The sequence below is a fragment of the Caretta caretta genome, chromosome 5 (assembly GCF_965140235.1).
Source record: "Caretta caretta isolate rCarCar2 chromosome 5, rCarCar1.hap1, whole genome shotgun sequence".
Taxonomy (NCBI): Eukaryota; Metazoa; Chordata; order Testudines; family Cheloniidae; genus Caretta; species Caretta caretta.
The window spans coordinates 79396385-79413729 of NC_134210.1; the positions used below are offsets into that span (position 1 = coordinate 79396385).

Consider the following 17345-nt stretch of genomic DNA (forward strand, 5'->3'; position numbering starts at 1 on the left):
GCCTCATGTGCCCCCGCCCTTTTCCTTCCCTTCTCCCCACCCCCTGCTCTTCTTCGGCTTGTTCCTGCGCGAGAGTCCGCATCCCGCCCCTCCTGCCGGTCTCGGTTAGCCCCGCCTGCGGGGCGGGGCGGGAAGGGGCGTGCGCTCTGTGTGTGTGTGTGTGTGTGTGTGTGTGTGTCGCCGCCGCAGCTAGAGCCGGGGCGGTTTCCGCCGCCGTTTCCCTCTGACTCGGAACCCCTCTCGGGCTGCGCCCTCCCCCTCTGACCCCATTTTTTCTGCTCGCACCGCAGGCGGGGAGGGCGGCCGGGCAGGCTCCGAAGGGGTCAGCGCGCTGGGGGCACTCGCCGCCGTCCGGACTGCCCCAGCGAGCTCTCGGCGCCTGGGAGCGGCGCCTCCAGAGCCGGCTTCTCTCCGCCCCCTGCAGCGGCGTCTCCTGCCCCAAGTGCCCGGGAGGTAACTGCCCCTCTGCCCCGGGGTGTGACTCGCATGCCGGCCGCCCGAGGCCAGCGCCGCTTCCCCGGCTCGGAGCCAGGCGGCTGCGGGGGTGGCCGGGGCGGCGGGGGTCGCAGGTTCTGTGTGCGCACGGGAGCCGGGCGTGTGGGCTAAGCAGCGAGCGGAGGGCTGCGATCGGGGGACTCGCCCGGTGTCTGTGACGTGGGGCGCTTGCTTGGAAACAAGCTCGGCGTGGGCAGCGCCTCGGTAGGGCGGGTGGAGGCTGCGGACGAGGAGGTAGCTGGGGCCGGGTGGAGAGCGTGTATTGTGTGGCGGGGGGGGGGGGTGCGTATGCGGGCGCTGTGAGGGAGGTTGGCTGTGTACTTGGGTGGGAGGGAGTAGGGCATGATCGTCTGGTTGTGACTCAACAAGCACCCCCAGCGTGTTGCTGCGCTGTGTTTGTGTGCCTGAGTGCTCCTCTTACACGAGGGTGGAAATGACACAGAGACACCTCTGTCCTCGTGGAAGAGGCGTGTGTGGGGGGGGAATCTCGGCTTGACTCCCCGAGCCAGAAGGGAATCGGGAGTCTAATCTCATCCATGAAGGGACACGGCTCAACAGACCAGAATCCAGATTTAAAACTCTGGGGAGTTTATCGCTATTGTTGCTGGCACTGCCCTGTGCTGTGCGTAGCCCTTCCCAGCTTGGTGTAATAAGGTAATCGAGTGGTCAGACCTCAGTACTTCTTTTGCTTTGTTTACTGTTTGGTGCAAAAGTCATTCTATATCATCTAACTCCATTCTGTTTGTTATTACTATTAGAGAAGCATTACTGACTTACTTTTCCTTTCATGACTTTAATCATTCATTACATACTACTGATAACTAATAATATCCAAGAAATGATCTGTTTTTGTGGGAATAGGTTAATATTTTCTGTCTGTAGGACTGTGTTAAGTACATTATATTAGGGTGTTGAGTGTACAGTAAAACGAGTCCAAGTGAGCTAGTGTTGATGTTTTAAAAAGTCTCCATTAACTTTAGTAAACAGGGGTTCTGTGAACTTGTTTTTTTTTCAATTCACTGATTTTTTTTTTTAAAACCTCTAATTTCAAAGTGACTACCTTTTTAAATGACCCTAGCTGGTTCATTTAAGAATAAGAAAGCAGAATAAATCAGATCTCATGTACCATGTTAATGCTCTGAGTTCTATGTTCAAAAATATTTGTTTTGGGAGTCAGTATTTTTAGGGCTGGACCAAGATGAAAACATTCATGGGCAGTCAAGTTTCTACTTATCTGCCTGATTTTGAAGAATTGCAGGTCAGATTTTTGATGACAACTTAACACTTCTCCCACAAAATAAACTTACCTTTGGAAAAAGGCCCTCTTGCCAGTCCAATTATCTGCTTGCTACAATGCTAATTTGATTCATTGTGATCATGTTTCACTATTGCTTAGATTGTCCCATAATAACTTTTGGCAGGAGCAATATGGTTAGTGTTTTTCTCTAATCTTGGCAGTACAACATACCAAAACATAAAAAAATTCTTAAGAGCATATTGAGGAAGCTTGCATTTGTAAACATAGGATTGTTGCAATATCCATCTTTATTTTTAGAAAATAACTGGATTAAGTAACCCCAGGGGATATTTGTAACCAACTTGTAATATCTAGGTGTTCTGGGGTCAAAGTGTTTTATTTGTATTTCTTTTAAAAAAAAGAAGCCCCAAACTTGTTTTGCAGAATCATATCCTGGTTTAAAAAAATTCTTAAGTCTTGAGCCACACAGAATTAGTATGTGTTTATTAGGACCCAGGTGTATTAAGGGTAGATCATCCAGGTTGAAGAGCGAAGTGGAGGTAGTTGTTGCCTACTAAATTTTCCAGAGGTATCAAATTACAGAAATAATTATGCTGAAGAACAGTATACTGATCAGTTGCAAAATGGTGTTTAATAATTTTAAATGCCCGCCTCTAGCGGGGTAGCTGTAGCGTTTAATGGGAAAAAAAAAAGTTGTAGCACAGTGTAGTTCATTCCCACTTAAAGGACCGTTTTACACTTCTCAAAAAAAAAAAAAAAGTTAAGCTGTTTCTTATCATTTAACTTTGATTTTTATTTTTTAAACTGTTATTTTGAAATGGGATACAAAGTTACTATTGCAGTTATAAGAGTGACCACAAGCCATGTGAAGAACAAAATTGACATGATGGAACTCAAAGTTTGCAATGAATCTGGGAGTCTTGCATGTTAATAGTTAAATTGCTGGGAAACCACAAATCCAAACTACAAGAGCAAGCAAAAGTGAGAGGTGCAATGACGACAATCTATAATTCGCAAAAAGAAAAGGAGTACTTGTGGCACCTTAGAGACTAACCAATTTATTTGAGCATGAGCTTTCGTGAGCTACAGCTCACTTCATCGGCGATGAAGTGAGCTGTAGCTCAAGAAAGCTCATGCTCAAATAAATTGGTTAGTCTCTAAGGTGCAACAAGTACTTCTTTTCTTTTTGCGAATACAGACTAACACGGCTGTTACTCTGAAACCAATCTATAATTCATTCAGTCTAAGGTGTATATTTGTGTATGTTTCACATTTTGTTATTGATTTACTTATGATTTTAGAGATGTATGCAGTTGGCTTTCCTCAGATTATTAAATGTGAAAAATTGAGGCAAATATTCAGCTAATTGTCACATGTTTATTTTTGTAGCATGTGTGTAAATGGATTGGTAGCCTAAGTAAACATCTATTAATATTTTCTCCTTCAGTTAAAATGAATGGCTCTATTAAATCTTAGCTCTGTGGAAATAGGATAGTAGGAAAGTAGTCTGGAAAGATGGGCTTGTGGTTTAAAGTACAGAGCTAGTAGACAGAATATATGGGTTCTACATTGGTCTGAGCCAGCTTCAGTGCCTCTATTTCCTCATCTGGAAAATGGAAACACCAATCTCTGTTGCAGTATTGTTGTCAGTCTTAGTTCCTGTTTGTTACAGAAGCTCTAAATGCTTTACACCTTCAGTTCAGCATCCAGTCAATTGACAAATGCTTTAATAGTGAATAGTAAAATACTGTGAGCTGAGTACTCAAAAACATGGATGAGCCAGATTTTTTTGGCTCATCTGCTTTGTGTCTTTGTAATGGTAAATGGTGTATTGGTATCCAAAAAGTAAATGGATAACTATTTTGCACCAAAAATACCTTTAACAGGTATTGAAAAATTTTGATAGGCATAAAATCTGTTAATCTACCTACTTAATTATGTTACCAGGTCAGATGAACAGCATTTTATCTCTTTATGTATTGAAATATTTTTTTAAAGAAGTCTTCACTATAATTACACATTTTTTTGCAAACTTATTCCTTTACCGGGTATTTTTAAACAGAATGCCACTATATGCATGTGCTTAAATTATATATCTTGGGAATGTTAAAATTTATAATACAAGAAATTGAGACATAGCAGCATAGTTACCAGTGGGTAATGGCAGTCATCTTCAATACAAAGTACAGTAGAACCTCAGAGTTACAAACACCAGTTATGAACTGACCAGTCAACCACATACCTTATTTGGAATTGGAAATATGCAATCAGGCAGCAGCAGAGATGCACCCCCCCCCCCCAAAAAAAGCAAGTACAGTACTGTGTTAAATGTAAACTACTAAAAAATGGAAATTTTAAAATATTTGACAAGGCAAGGAATCTTACTGTGCTTGATTTAAATTAAGATGGTTAAAAGCAGCATTTTTCTTCTACATAGTAAAGTTTCAAAGCTGTATTAAGTCAGTGTTCGGTTGTTTGAAAGAACAACCATAACGTTTGGTCAAAGTTATGCACAACCTTTGTTTCCGTGGTGCTCGTAACTCAGAGGTTCTACTGTAGATACTTTCCAGATCTAGCTGCTATTTGATGTATATAAATATCCATCTTCAGTATTGTACCATAAAAAAAAAACCACACACGTGCGTGCATTTAGCCACTGATACTGCTAGTGTTCGTTTGCTGCCCTATGTTTAGGCGATAGCTTTCATTGTAAAGGAATAGAAACAAAAGGAAGCTTTATAAAAGCAGATGAATAATGGGTCAGAGAATTGTCTTTACTTGAACCTGCACATCAGTTGATGATAGCACAGTGAGCTTTATGGCATAGGTTGCAGGGAGGATATTTAAACATTGTAACTGTGTTAGAAAATTCACATACTGAGTGTGGTAGTTAAATTCATATGACACAGCTGCTTTTTTCATGCTCCAGTGACTGCCTCTCCTACTGTTTGCCTACTAACCTTTGTCCATCAGTTCTCCTTCCAACATTTGAAGCTTTTCAGTTTAATGCGGCTGCTGTATTTCACAGATTTTCACTTGTTGAGCCTCAAACCAATGTGAATGGGGAGTGATAGTGGGGATTCCACATTTGGGGAAAAAGGAGGGAATTTAATCAGAAGCTGGTGGTGATTGATTGCAATTCAATCTTTCAGAGCCATTGCTTCAGGCTGTCTGCAGGCTTAGGAAGACAACTATGAAACAGTTATCTGTAAGACTGCAAGGGTTAGAGTAATTTTTTTAAACGAAAGTTTAGAATCTACTGTACAGCTTCAGGAACAGGCAGATTCTGTAGCAAATTTTGTAGCTTTGCAGTCATGGAATACACTTTGTCCTGGGTATAAAGCACTTGTTTCCTGGTCTTTTAGGTTAATAAATATCACTTCATAAAATCAAAACATTATGTATGAAAAAGTTCTTAAGTAACTTAGTTTTTTTTAAGCTGTTAGTTAAAATTTTCCTTTGAGGGCTGTGCAGTGAACTTGTGGTAATGAAGACAGCTTGACTTTACGTGTGGAAGGATATGAAGTATTTTTTGATACCAATAGCTTTTTAAATAATTGTATAAAACACTTAAAAATGACAGAACTTGTGATGGGGTACTCATTTGGTGACCTTAATAACTGAATCATGGTGCTGTCAGGCATGAAGATGCTGACAAGCTGAAATGACGATAAAACTTTTTTCACCCCATGCCATTATTGATTTTCAAATATATTGAGGATATCCACATCAGATTTCACCAAATCTGAAAAATTGCTGAATCTGCATGATAGTGTATTTTGTGCCTTTGACTGCCTCGCCTATGCACTGACCACTAAACATTCTTATTTGTCACTAATATTCTAAATAGCTTTCAAATAGGTATAAGTTTTTGATTTTAATGATCTGCTGCAAAATTGCCTTTTTCTTTCTCTTCAAATGTAAGATTTCCTCATTCAACTACTCTGGTTCGAGTTCTGGAAATATTCTATCCTTGGGCCTTAGGCAGGTCTGAGGTCTGATAGCTGATCTGGTTAAAACTCATGTATCACAGTAGAGAGTAAGGATCCCGAACGCTAATTATATTTTGTATTTGTTTCCAGACTTGATAGGTTAAGATCTGTCCATCCCTGGCTTTTGATAATAAATAATACAACTTGGATTTACAGGTATGGTATAACAATAAATAATACTAATAAACACAAAGACAGGTTTCAAAGTAACAGCCTTGTTAGTCTGTATTTGCAAAAAGAAAAGGAGTACTTGTGGCACCTTAGAGACTAACCAATTTATTTGAGCATAAGCTTTCGTGAGCTACAGCTCACTTCATCGGATGCATACTGTGGAAAGTGTAGAAGATCTTTTTATATACACACAAAGCATGAAAAAATACCTCCTCCCATCCCACTCTCCTGCTGCTAATAGCTTATCTAAAGTGATCACTCTCCTTACAATGTGTATGATAATCAAGTTGGGCCATTCCCAGCACAAATCCAGGTTTTCAGGGGGGGGGAGAACTTCATTATCATACACATTGTAAGGAGAGTGATCACTTTAGATAAGCTATTAGCAGCAGGAGAGTGGGATGGGAGGAGGTATTTTTTCATGCTTTGTGTGTATATAAAAAGATCTTCTACACTTTCCACAGTATGCATCCGATGAAGTGAGCTGTAGCTCACGAAAGCTTATGCTCAAATAAATTGGTTAGTCTCTAAGGTGCCACAAGTACTCCTTTTCTTTTTGCGAATAAACACAAAAGAATTCATAAATAGATGAAGTAAAAACAAGGTAGGGTAAACATTAAGTCTGTCTTCCTAAGCTTTTTTTGGTAAGTTTTAACTTGATGATCTTAGCTATCATTTTTTAAAATGTAACTTGTGATACCCTTTTGGGACTTAAAAAACTTTTAGTCTCTAGTTCTGAGCTGTTTAGGTTGCATTTGAATTTTTTTGTTCATCAAGAAAAGGAGATGTAATTTATGACCAGGTTTAATTTTTGTTTAATTAGTCTCAAATATAGAGGAAATGTACAAAGTTGTAACTGGTTTTTTGAAGCTCAGTTTGTTTTTCCTTAAAATCGGTGGACGTTCTGGGTGAAAACCTGATCCTATTGAAGCCAGTGGCAAAATTCCCTTTGTTTTCAGTGGGATCAGGACTTTACATTGGCAGTGTTAGTGTGTGTGTGTAAAAAAAAAAAAAAAAAAAAAAGCTTAGTTTACATTTACTCTTGTAGTTCAGTTTAATACAAGTTCTTAACACTTTAGAAAGAGAAGGTGAGAGAACGGTTTTAGGCCCTGATTCAGCAAAGAACTTGTGTGCTTGTCTTAGGGCCTTATCGAAAACCTGCTGAAGTCAGTGGAAAGATTTCAGTTGACTTCAACAGCAGAGGAGCAGTCACTCATCAGTAATGCTGGGTTCTTTTGAAATGGAATGTTCAGAAGGTTCTTCTACATTGAGTGACTAATTGGCTAAAATAAAGGAGGATTCTGGCTTGCTTAATTGGTGCCAGTGATTCCTTTTACATTTTACTGTTTTACTAAAGTTAATTAGGTTTATTTTGCATAATCTTTTAATATAAAAAGGTTTAAATGTAGGAGCTACTGCAAAGTGTGACATTCTGATGCAAATAGGTTATAACAGAAGTGTTTTGAGTATTTCAAGGTCTGGGGTTAGAGTTGCAAGAGTGGAAGACTCTGTGATAGCAGTTGGGATGTTCAGCTGTTGGTGCTGTTGGTAGCATATAAGTAATTAAAATAAGTAAGATGAAGATGCATCTTGGATGGGGTGGATAAAAATCAGTGATTTAAAAAAATAGGAATTTTTGATTTAAATTGTTTGGATTTTTTGGATAAAATGCTTTTTGAGGAAAACAATCTAAAGATAGTTTTAATTAAGATACATTATAGCACAAAGATATCTCATCATGGAATAGGGATTATAAATTCTAATTCTATAGTATGAGACAATATATTCATGTAACATTTAAGAAAAGTTTTGGAAATGAGTCCCAATAGTTCATGGATTAGGGACCCAATTTTATGGGGTTCCAGGGGCGTCTGTGTAGATTATTTATGTTAATCTTTCTATCTACCCACCCAATGGGACTCAGTGCTCAGTCTAGAAGATACCATCAGAGATGCTTAATTTCGCAGTTCTCAGACTGTGGATTTGTGTCTCTAGAGATAACATACTTGTTAACAGTAAAAATGGTTTTTAAATAAATAATTTATAGAGGTGAGAAATAACAGACCTCAACCCTTGGTCCCTCTGCAAATTTGTGTGCACAGAGTCAATCTCTTATCTCTCTCTCAAAGTACAAAGTTTCAAAAAGTTCAATGAATAGAAGATGGTTGAGGGCAGAATAGATCTGGACAAGGAGAAGTCTGCAGATAAATGTGAGAAGGAAGGGACAGGTAGTAGAAACAAAAGTGAAACTGTTGGAGCAGCTTATTCCAGAAGTCTTGAGGTCTTTCTGAGTGTAGCCTTCATTGATTTGAGATCTATCATACCATTCTCTCACTAGAAGGGAAAATCTATAATGGCAGCAGGCCGTAAAAGAGACCCAGTTTGGGAATAAGAACCATTCAAGAAATATATATTTGCTGATGATGTTTTAAAGAAAGTCACCAGTAAACTGGTGGAAGTCACTTCGGCACTTGGATTCAGAGACTGTTGAAGTGATAATCTCACTTTTAACAGCAGTAGCTTCTTCTGCTGGTGTAGAAAGAATATTTTCTTCCTTTGGACTAATTCATTCCAAATTGAGAAATCGTTTGGGACCTGAAAAAGCAGAAAAGTTTGTTTTTCTTTTCCAGATTATGAACAAACTGGAAAATGAAGATGAAGACGACTGAGTTAACTGCAGAAGCCAATATTTTAAGTTTCTCATGTTGACCTGGCTGACATAGTTGATTTTAATTTTTTTTTAAAATATTTCATTTAACTATTTTAGTTAAAAACAATTTAAAAAAAAACATACCTGATTTTAAGATACTTGAACATTTAACTAAATTCAAAAATTTATGTGCTTGTTTTGTTAAAATATTATGTTTGCTGTTGAAGAAAAAAAAATCCAGACTACATAATATTTTTGCTTTAGTTAAATAAAACAATTTTAAATGTCTGTCTGGTGGTGATCTTCTCCTAATGCAACATGGCAAGAAAATCCTCCAAATATTTATGATTAACCTGTTGAATTGGAGATAGTTCATCTTCCAAAGACTTCATAAATATCTGCTTCAATTACTTTTGGTAAATGAAATAACCAAACAATCTTTCATTTTCTAATATAGCTGTAAAACTAATCTGAAAAGTTTTCAAAATAAATCACTTCAAAAATGTATAGTGTGTACCTTCTAAAAATGAAACTTACATCTATCTCTGAGCTGTGAGGAATATGTATTAAGGTTATAACAACCAACAAGAATGCACTTTTTTATGTGGAAATCCATGATTAAATGTCTTTCTGACTAGTGATTTAGATCATGATTTAAATCAGTTTGATTTAAATCAAATCCACCCTGATCTTGGAGATTCTTATAACGTCAAGATCCATTTGACTTTCATGCTGCTTGTTCGTAACTCTGAACAAAATGCAGTTCCGGCTCCAGCAGTTCACACTCCAGGTAGGCAGCTTCCTTGCAGGCAGCTTCTTTCCCCGGCCTGGGCAAGCTTGTGTCCCCCTCCCGGCTGAGGTGGGGGGGTGGTGGTGAAAACAACACGTCTCCCTCCTGGCTTGTGTATGTGTGAGAACAGCGCTGCACGCCTCCTCAGCTGGAGGCGGGGTGTGTATGTGAAAACAGCACCCATGATTTACAAGAAAGTAGCTCAGCTCCTGCTCCAGCTGCCTTGGGCTGGCAGCAGGGGCTCACAGCTTTGCCTGCGAATCTCAGCATCTTCACTTCCTGGCTGTAAGAGGGTGCCAGGGGTGTGAGTATGGAATACAGGCACAGTACAATATTTGCCTTTTTTTTTTTTTTTGGGTCTCTGCTACTGCCTGATTGGTTACTTCCAGTTTCATGTGGTGTCTGGTTCACCAGTCAGTCTGTAACTCTCGTGTTTGTATCTTTGAGGGTCTACTGTAGAACCCAGAGTTTGAGTCCCAGTATTCCTTTGCTGACAATAAATAGCAGTAAAACACACTGGTTAAGCGTCTCATCTCCTAGAGGCTGGTCCTCATAGAGCATAATACCCTTCAACTGTACTGTTAGCTTAACTGGTAGAGGTCTGTCAAGGTACCATCACTGTTGATGATCCATGTGAGGGGCATGTATAAATTCACGGATGGGATTTTTTTCAGATTGCTTCCCAAAAATGTAGGAATTACTGAAAAACAAAATGCCAGACACTCTACATTCCAAAGAATAGCAAGGTTGCAAAGTCAAGCACTCAAAAGTTGGGAAAGCCAACATTAAGGTTTCCCATGCAGCTTTTAAGTTTTGGTCCTCTTGTTCCTATGCATGATGGTAAGATCTCTGATTACATGATCATGTGTTATTTTTTCCCCACAGGATCCACACAGCTCATTCAGTACCCAGGATGGCCAGTGTTCACTGAATGGGTAGAAATATATTATTTTGTCATCACAATTATGTGTGTGGCCCCGTGTTTTATTTACCTCACACCATCCAAACCCTACGTGGAACACAGAATTACTAATTTCCTTGTGGACTTCTCTGTGATGCTCATCATGGTATCAGAATTTCAGACAGTAATGATTGTCTCCTCCCAACATACTTGTGAAAAAAGTACTGTAGAAGCTGGTGGTAATCCCATTTTACACTTCCTAACCTGAGTGTTTGATTTTTGCAAGTTTGCGGGTTTTTTTAAGCAGAGTTTTTTAATGTGATGTTCTAGACACTTTAATTTGCTTTGCTGTGTAATGACACTGGTAGTACAGTGACCATTACAGGAAAATGGAGCATCCATTATGTAGTATTGGCTAACTCAGCATTAACTTTCACTTGGCATTGGACATTATAACCTGTTTGAGAGAGAGGTGCCTTTTCTGACATTGGAGAAAATGATTGGCTTTGGTGTATTGGGATCCTAGTTTTTATGTTGCTTCTGATATTTTCAGATATAGGGCTGTGTCGAGTAAAAGGGGTGGTGGAGCTGGCCTTTAATGTTGTTTTAACTTTGACCTGCGCTGCAACAATTAAAGAATTCAGAGGAGACAGTGTATCATTGATGATCAGAAAATACTATGTTAAAAAGGAAAAAGTTAGGCATGACAAATTGGGATACTAAAATTGGGCTTTGGTAGATCTCTGAATTTCTAAGTTTTAACTTTAGATCTTGACATGAGAATGTTGCAATGATTTAACTAAAAATGAGGTTTTAAACTAATGCAAAAGTCTGTGTGCACGCCTGTTTTGGCTTTAAACCTGTTCAGTTTAAAGTGATTAGGAATTGGGTATTTTAGTTTAACTTAAACCATGTCCACAAAGGGGTTTGCACAAGTTTAACTAAATCAGTGTAAAATCACTCCTTAAACTGTTGCAACTTTCTTCTCTCAACAGACCTCAGTGTTTAAATAAACTTTCTTTTATTATATAGTTTACTGACAATTTTTTTCTGCACAAAGGGCGCATAGAATAGAATAAATGTGTGTTTCTGAAAATTTGAACTAATTATATATTTAGAAAACATTATGTACGGCAATTAAGTGTTGGAGGACTTTAAACATAATTTTGGATTAAATTGTGTAAATTTATGTGGGTTGGCAGATGAAATAGTCTGTGCCTTGGAAGTGTATAATTTTTTTAAAAAGGCTTAATTCTGCAGTACTTATTCAGGTGAATAACTTTCTCATGCAAGTGGACCAGTGGATTTCAGTGGGGCTGCTCCTGTGAATAAAGTTATTTTTTGTCCATAAGTGTTTGTAGAATCTGGCCCTAAGTGTGCACTTGTAGGCTTTTTGTACAAACTACAGGAAATTATTCTTAGTTCAGGGATGTGACATAAGAATATAGAGTCTATGTTGCATGTAGATGTAGTAGGATGAGTTAAGGTTTCAGAGTAGCAGCCGTGTTAATCTGTATTCACAAAAAGAAAAGGAGTACTAGTGACACCTTAGAGACTAACCAATTTATTTGAGCATAAGCTTTCGTGAGCTACAGCTTAAGGTGACTGATGCTGATTTTAGAACTCCCTTCTGGTAGTTTGGTCTCATCACAAAAGTTGTTAGAAAGCTTACATAATTAAGCATTTCAGTTCTAAATTCTGTTTTTGGTTAATTTTAATTCTGAAGCTTTCATCTATTATGTTGAAATTTTCCAGGGTTGGCCTGTGCCTGCATGGAAATTCTCATGGTAAGCTTGAGGAAAAACGCTTCATTGATCTTTGAGTTAGGATAGCAAGGGCCAAATACTTTCCGTATAATAAACAATCCGATGATGTGGTTTTGAACAGCTCTACAGTCTGAATTAGAAAGTTTAAATTTGGTATTGATGCTGTCCTTGACAAGTCTGTTTTCATATGGAAATTTGGTTTGATTTTGCAGACATATGGTGAAAATGGCTGTTAGGTTGTGAAAAGGATTTTCTCAGTAAGCTCCTAATGAACTGAAAGGAAGTGGTGCACTTGTATGCATAGCTGAGGTAGATGCATATTTAAAAAGTGCACTGAAGTGCACTTTACCTGAAACAAGGCCTGTTCAGGAGGTGCTTAATTCCACATGCACCTAGAAAGGTGCTGAGGGAAGGCTCCTGGAAGTCTGTAGAAGAGAAATGTTGAAATATGTTTACTGAGGACAAATTAAAATTTACTGTGTGAAACTAGTTTCAATTTCATTGGCTTCTCCAATTCTCATTTTACTAGATGCTGTAAATTTATAGGAAAATTGTGTATTATCGTAGTATGAGGAGTAGTAGTATGTTATCATGTAATTAAACTATATGGTAATGCTTATTCCCAACGAAGCAATTAAGATTTACATGTTTAGTTTTAACTTCGTCACTTATTCTGCAATGTTTTGGTTTTCAGTCTTAATGTTTTTAATAGTATTTTATTCAAGTTTAAACTGAAAGTGCATTAGCAAGGATCAAGTAACCTTTATACTAAAGGTGATCTGCAAATTTGAAGAAATATTAGCATTCTCTGAAGTTAGTCACTAAAACTGTTCTCCATTATTGGATCCATGCTCTTGTGCAAAATCAAAGTTCTAACGCTGCAGTAGCAACTGTCTAAAGCTATGTATGGACGAAAAATGTTGGTTGCCTAAATTGTGTTAGCAAAAAAAATGAGGAGTACTTGTGGCAACTTAGAGAAACCAATTTATTTGGGCATAAGCTTTCGTGGGCTAAAGCCCTCTTCATCGGATGCATGCAGTGGAAAATACAGTAGGAAGATTATATATATATATATATAATATACACACAGAGAACATGAAAAAATAATGTGGCTACCACTCTGTGTAAATTGTGTTAGAAAACCTGTTTTTTTTTAACACTAGTATAGACAGGATTTAAAATTTTACTAACATTAAAAATGTTACTAGTCATGGTCAGCCCTAGGCTTCACCTAGTCTGCATTGGCATTTAACACATTTTAACTAATTTTTTTTTAAGACATGACCTATTTTTTCTGGTCTAGACATGGCCTGAAGGTGTTCGTTCTGGGTGGGCTATTGTGTTATTCCCTGTAATATAATGTAAGCTTCTCTTGGTGGTTCAACTACCAGCTTTTTCTGACAACTGTTAGACCCCAATCCTGAAATTGACTGCAGGGGTGAAGCTTTGTTCTTGCATGGACTCCACTGACTTCATTAAGGATCCACAAGAGGATAGGAATCTGCCATTCTTGTTGTTGTATAGAAACTCCCCAGGGTTGTAAAATTGGCTACTCAGTTTCCAGCAACATACCTTCATTTTTGCTAGAAAAGAGCATCTTGGGTGGATGGGAGAGTGTTTCTTTTTCCTTGTTGGTGATGTAGAAGTCTCTATCTTTTTGGACATTGGCATTGCTTTTGTTTAGCTTTTAAAGATTGTATATGTCACCAAAGCATTGAATGGGAGTTATGAAATACTGTGTGATTATGAAATTGAAGGCTATTCTCCTGTGATTCTTATTGCCCATTGCCTGTTTTGCCGTATTGCTTATTTGTTTTTCGTTATCAATACTACACACACACAAAAAGATGAGATGGTTAACAAAATCTTAACTCATGCAGCACTCATTAAGAAAATATCACCTTCATGATCTTTCTATAGACTGCCTACATACTCATCTTCCATACAATGACATGTATGCACGCAAGTGGGGGAATGTACCAAGCAGGAGTAATAACAGTGAAGATGTATGTCAATGACCTATAAGGGGAAATTATGAGCATTAAATCACTGTGTGCTGAAAGTTCCTTTTACTGTGTTTTGGTTGTGGTGTTCATCATGTACAGTAACTGAATGTGATTTCTTTTGATTTGCAGAAATTAAGAACTTTTAAATGACTGACTGCTTGTAGATCACCATATTCTTGAGTGATTTATATCCATGTTTATTGAAAAAGTAATTTGAGTTATCTGTAGTGGGTATAATACTTCAGTTTAGTGTAGTTTTGTTCTGAAGTGACAATAGATCTGTTTCGTAAGCTCACTTTTGTAATTTAGGTATTGTCATATCTAATTTTTATAACTAGAATATGAAGTTTTCACTACCTTTTTAATCCTTATCCTTCACGGCTAATAGAGCTATGGGAAATGGCAGGATTTTGCTTTGATTAGTGCATCTATAAATGAATTGTTTTCTAAGTTTGACTTGCAGGGACCTCTGCCCTCTCACCTGTACAACACCATTAAGTCAGTTGGGTTGCACAAGATATAAGAGAGGGCAGAATTTATCGAGTACAATCTGTTACTTGTGGTGATGCAGAAATAGCACAGCTGGAATTTCAACTTGCAGGCTGAACTTTCAGAACTGTCTGCCAGAGGAAAACTTTTTTTTGTGTTTTACCTGTTAACTAAGGAAATTTGATATGGAAGTCATCAAGACCAAGAAAAGAGCCTGGAGTGCCGTTTTCACAGATACACCTTAATTCTGGCATTCTCAGACTTTTGAGTGCTTGACTTTTCACCCTTAATCTTTTAATGTAGTTTCCTAAGTTTAAAATTTAACTGCAAAAAATCCATTGTGTGGTTTTGGCTCCGTCTTTGGCCTTTGACAGTGTTCAGACATTTAGATCCACAGCACAGACTCCTGTCACTTGAGCTAATTTAGTAACTGGCAGCGCTGTAAATCTGTTATCCTCTATGTGGACCAGTTACTAGAGGGGGACAAAACACAATTTGCCATGGGTTTCACAGCTATTTCCTGACAGCAAAGGAATGTAGAGATTGAAGACTCCTGGATTCAACCCTAGGTCCTGTGGCATTGTGCTTCAGTGGTTATAGACCCGTATGCCTCTGTTTCTAGTGTCAGTGTCTTCCCTCTGCCCTTGCCCCTCTTGCACTTCTGCTATTAATCAGACCCTCCCACCAGTTCCTTCTCCCCTCTTCTCTCTCTCCCCTCCCCCCGCACTGCCTCATCAGGCTTCTGTCCCACTCCTCCTCTGTTCCTCCCCTCTAGTTCCTGCAACCTCATTTTACCCTCCTCCCTGTAGCCTTTCGCCACATACATAATACATTACTGGAGAATATCCTTATATTGCAGCATGGAATCCAGTGTTCTAGAGGCACATGGTTTCCTAATCTATACCCATATTCATGTAAATTAAGGTTTACATGAATATGGGTATAGAATTTTTTTCTCTGGTGCATTTTATGGATTTATATGGACATTTTTGGGTATGAAAATATTTTAAAACATACTTGAGAGACACTGACTCAGAAATAGAAAGAAATAGACCATTCATAGAAAGATATGTAAATAGGCTTCTATATCACCACTTTACAATGGTGTCACTACACAAAGGGAGGTTTTTTGAGAATTGGAGATAATGCATTCTCTGTGGTTCTATGATGGCTTTCAGTAGGGTCTAAAACTACAATGAAAATTGTGATTGACTGTGTGTTATAATACCTTTTTGCTTTTGTTTAAAGGCCTGTATTGTAATAACTAATTACAGCTATGTCTCAGAATGTTTTACAGTGTACTTAACTGATATGTCCACTAGCAGCATGCCCTGAAAACATTGATACTTAATTGAGACCTGCCATGGGGCAGCAATGGAAATTAATTTTCCTCCATGTCCTGGCTGTGATAGACACTGAAGTGGTCCTCATACTGCTTCTTGATGATGATGTTAAATACATAAAAAAATGTTTTAGGAAGGGAATTAATGCAAGTTTTCTTAAGTTTAATTATGTTTAAACTTTAAAAATGATTTTGTATATTACATGTAGTTCTGTTGCCAGAGACTAATAACTTAACCTTAACATGGCTAAAACTGAATTCGTGATTCTTCTCTCTCCTTTCCTGTTCTTTGTCACTTTGAATACATCATTGCACTTACCATCAACTTAGGCCTGCTACTAGGGCATCACATTTGTCTCCTCTCTTACTGTCTTCCCTGTCCCATGCCTCACCTGCCAGGCTGTGTTGGAATTCGCTGTTTCTCCCCTTACAACACTTGAGAACATAGGAACATTATCTTTCTGGCAAATAGCTAGAACTTTTCTTACAGACCATTGTCATCTCCCTTCTTGATTACTGGCCTTCCTGATGCCCATTTCACCTCCCTACCTCAAGTCAATACAAATTGTAGCTGTTAAGATCCAACTTTCTTGTGCAGTATTCTAACTATATCCCTGCTGTTGGAATCTCTCCTGGCTCCTCTCATTGGGATCAGACTTAAACTTTGTTGTGTTTATATTCAGGGCCCGCTCATAACTCAGCTCTTTGTTGTGTATAATGTCACTGCCCTGTCCTTTCCACTTCACCTGTGATGCCTTCCCCCTCTTCCCCCTTCATACTGCTCCCTAATTATAGAATGCTTTTCCTGATATGGTGGACAAAGCAATTGCCTCTCATTTAAATCCCTCCGTAGTGAGGTCGAGACTCACCAGTGTGGTGCCGCCTGCTGGTTACCCTGGGAATTAGCTCAATTCCAGCTCGGAGTGCCCTCTGCTGGCCGGTGGCTCACCTGCCTCAGGGCCCCTGCAGAACCCCCACGCTCTGGGTCTCCCCTCCCCAGGGAACCCCCAACCCACTACCCCCACCTTGCCTCGGTGGCTACTGCCAGTCGTCATCTAGCCCCTGCTCACTGGGGCAGACTGCAATCTGTAAACCACTCATCACTGGCAAGGGGGTAAGACTTGCTGCCCTTGCCTATCCCCGGGCTGCCCCTCTGCAGCCCCAGTAGCTTTCGCAGGCTTTACCAAGGCCTCAGCTTGGGGAGTTTCCAGGCTGGAGCTCCCCAGTTCCTCTGGCCTTTCCCCAGCCCTGCTCCGCTCCAGGTACCTCTTCTCTCTCCACAGCTAGAGAGAGAGTCTCTTACGTTCTGGCCCTGCAGCTCTTTTATAGGGCCCAGCCTGGCCCTGATTGGCTGCCTCCCAGCCTTTTCCTGTTGACTCCCTGGGGCAGCCCTTTCCCAGGGCTGTTTTTAACCCCTTCAGGGCTGGAGCAGGGTGGCCACCTCGCGACACCCTCTCTTCTTTCATGATGTCTACAAGAAACAAT

General features: G+C 39.3%; 1 protein-coding gene across 5 annotated transcripts in view; it reads left to right on the forward strand.

Moving 5' to 3' along the window:
- The first annotated feature begins 150 nt into the window (after nucleotides 1-150).
- CSNK1G3 (casein kinase 1 gamma 3) overlaps nucleotides 151-17345 on the forward strand; it is a 162035-nt gene continuing 144840 nt past the window's right edge. The window contains exon 1 of one of the 5 annotated variants that reach the window (XM_048849392.2): nucleotides 151-453. The gene's annotated coding sequence lies outside the window, so the exon portion shown is untranslated. Of the gene's footprint in view, nucleotides 454-860; nucleotides 1150-17345 lie in introns of those variants that run through there. The other 4 variants (XM_048849394.2, XM_048849389.2, XM_048849393.2 and 1 more) reach the window with 4 other exon arrangements.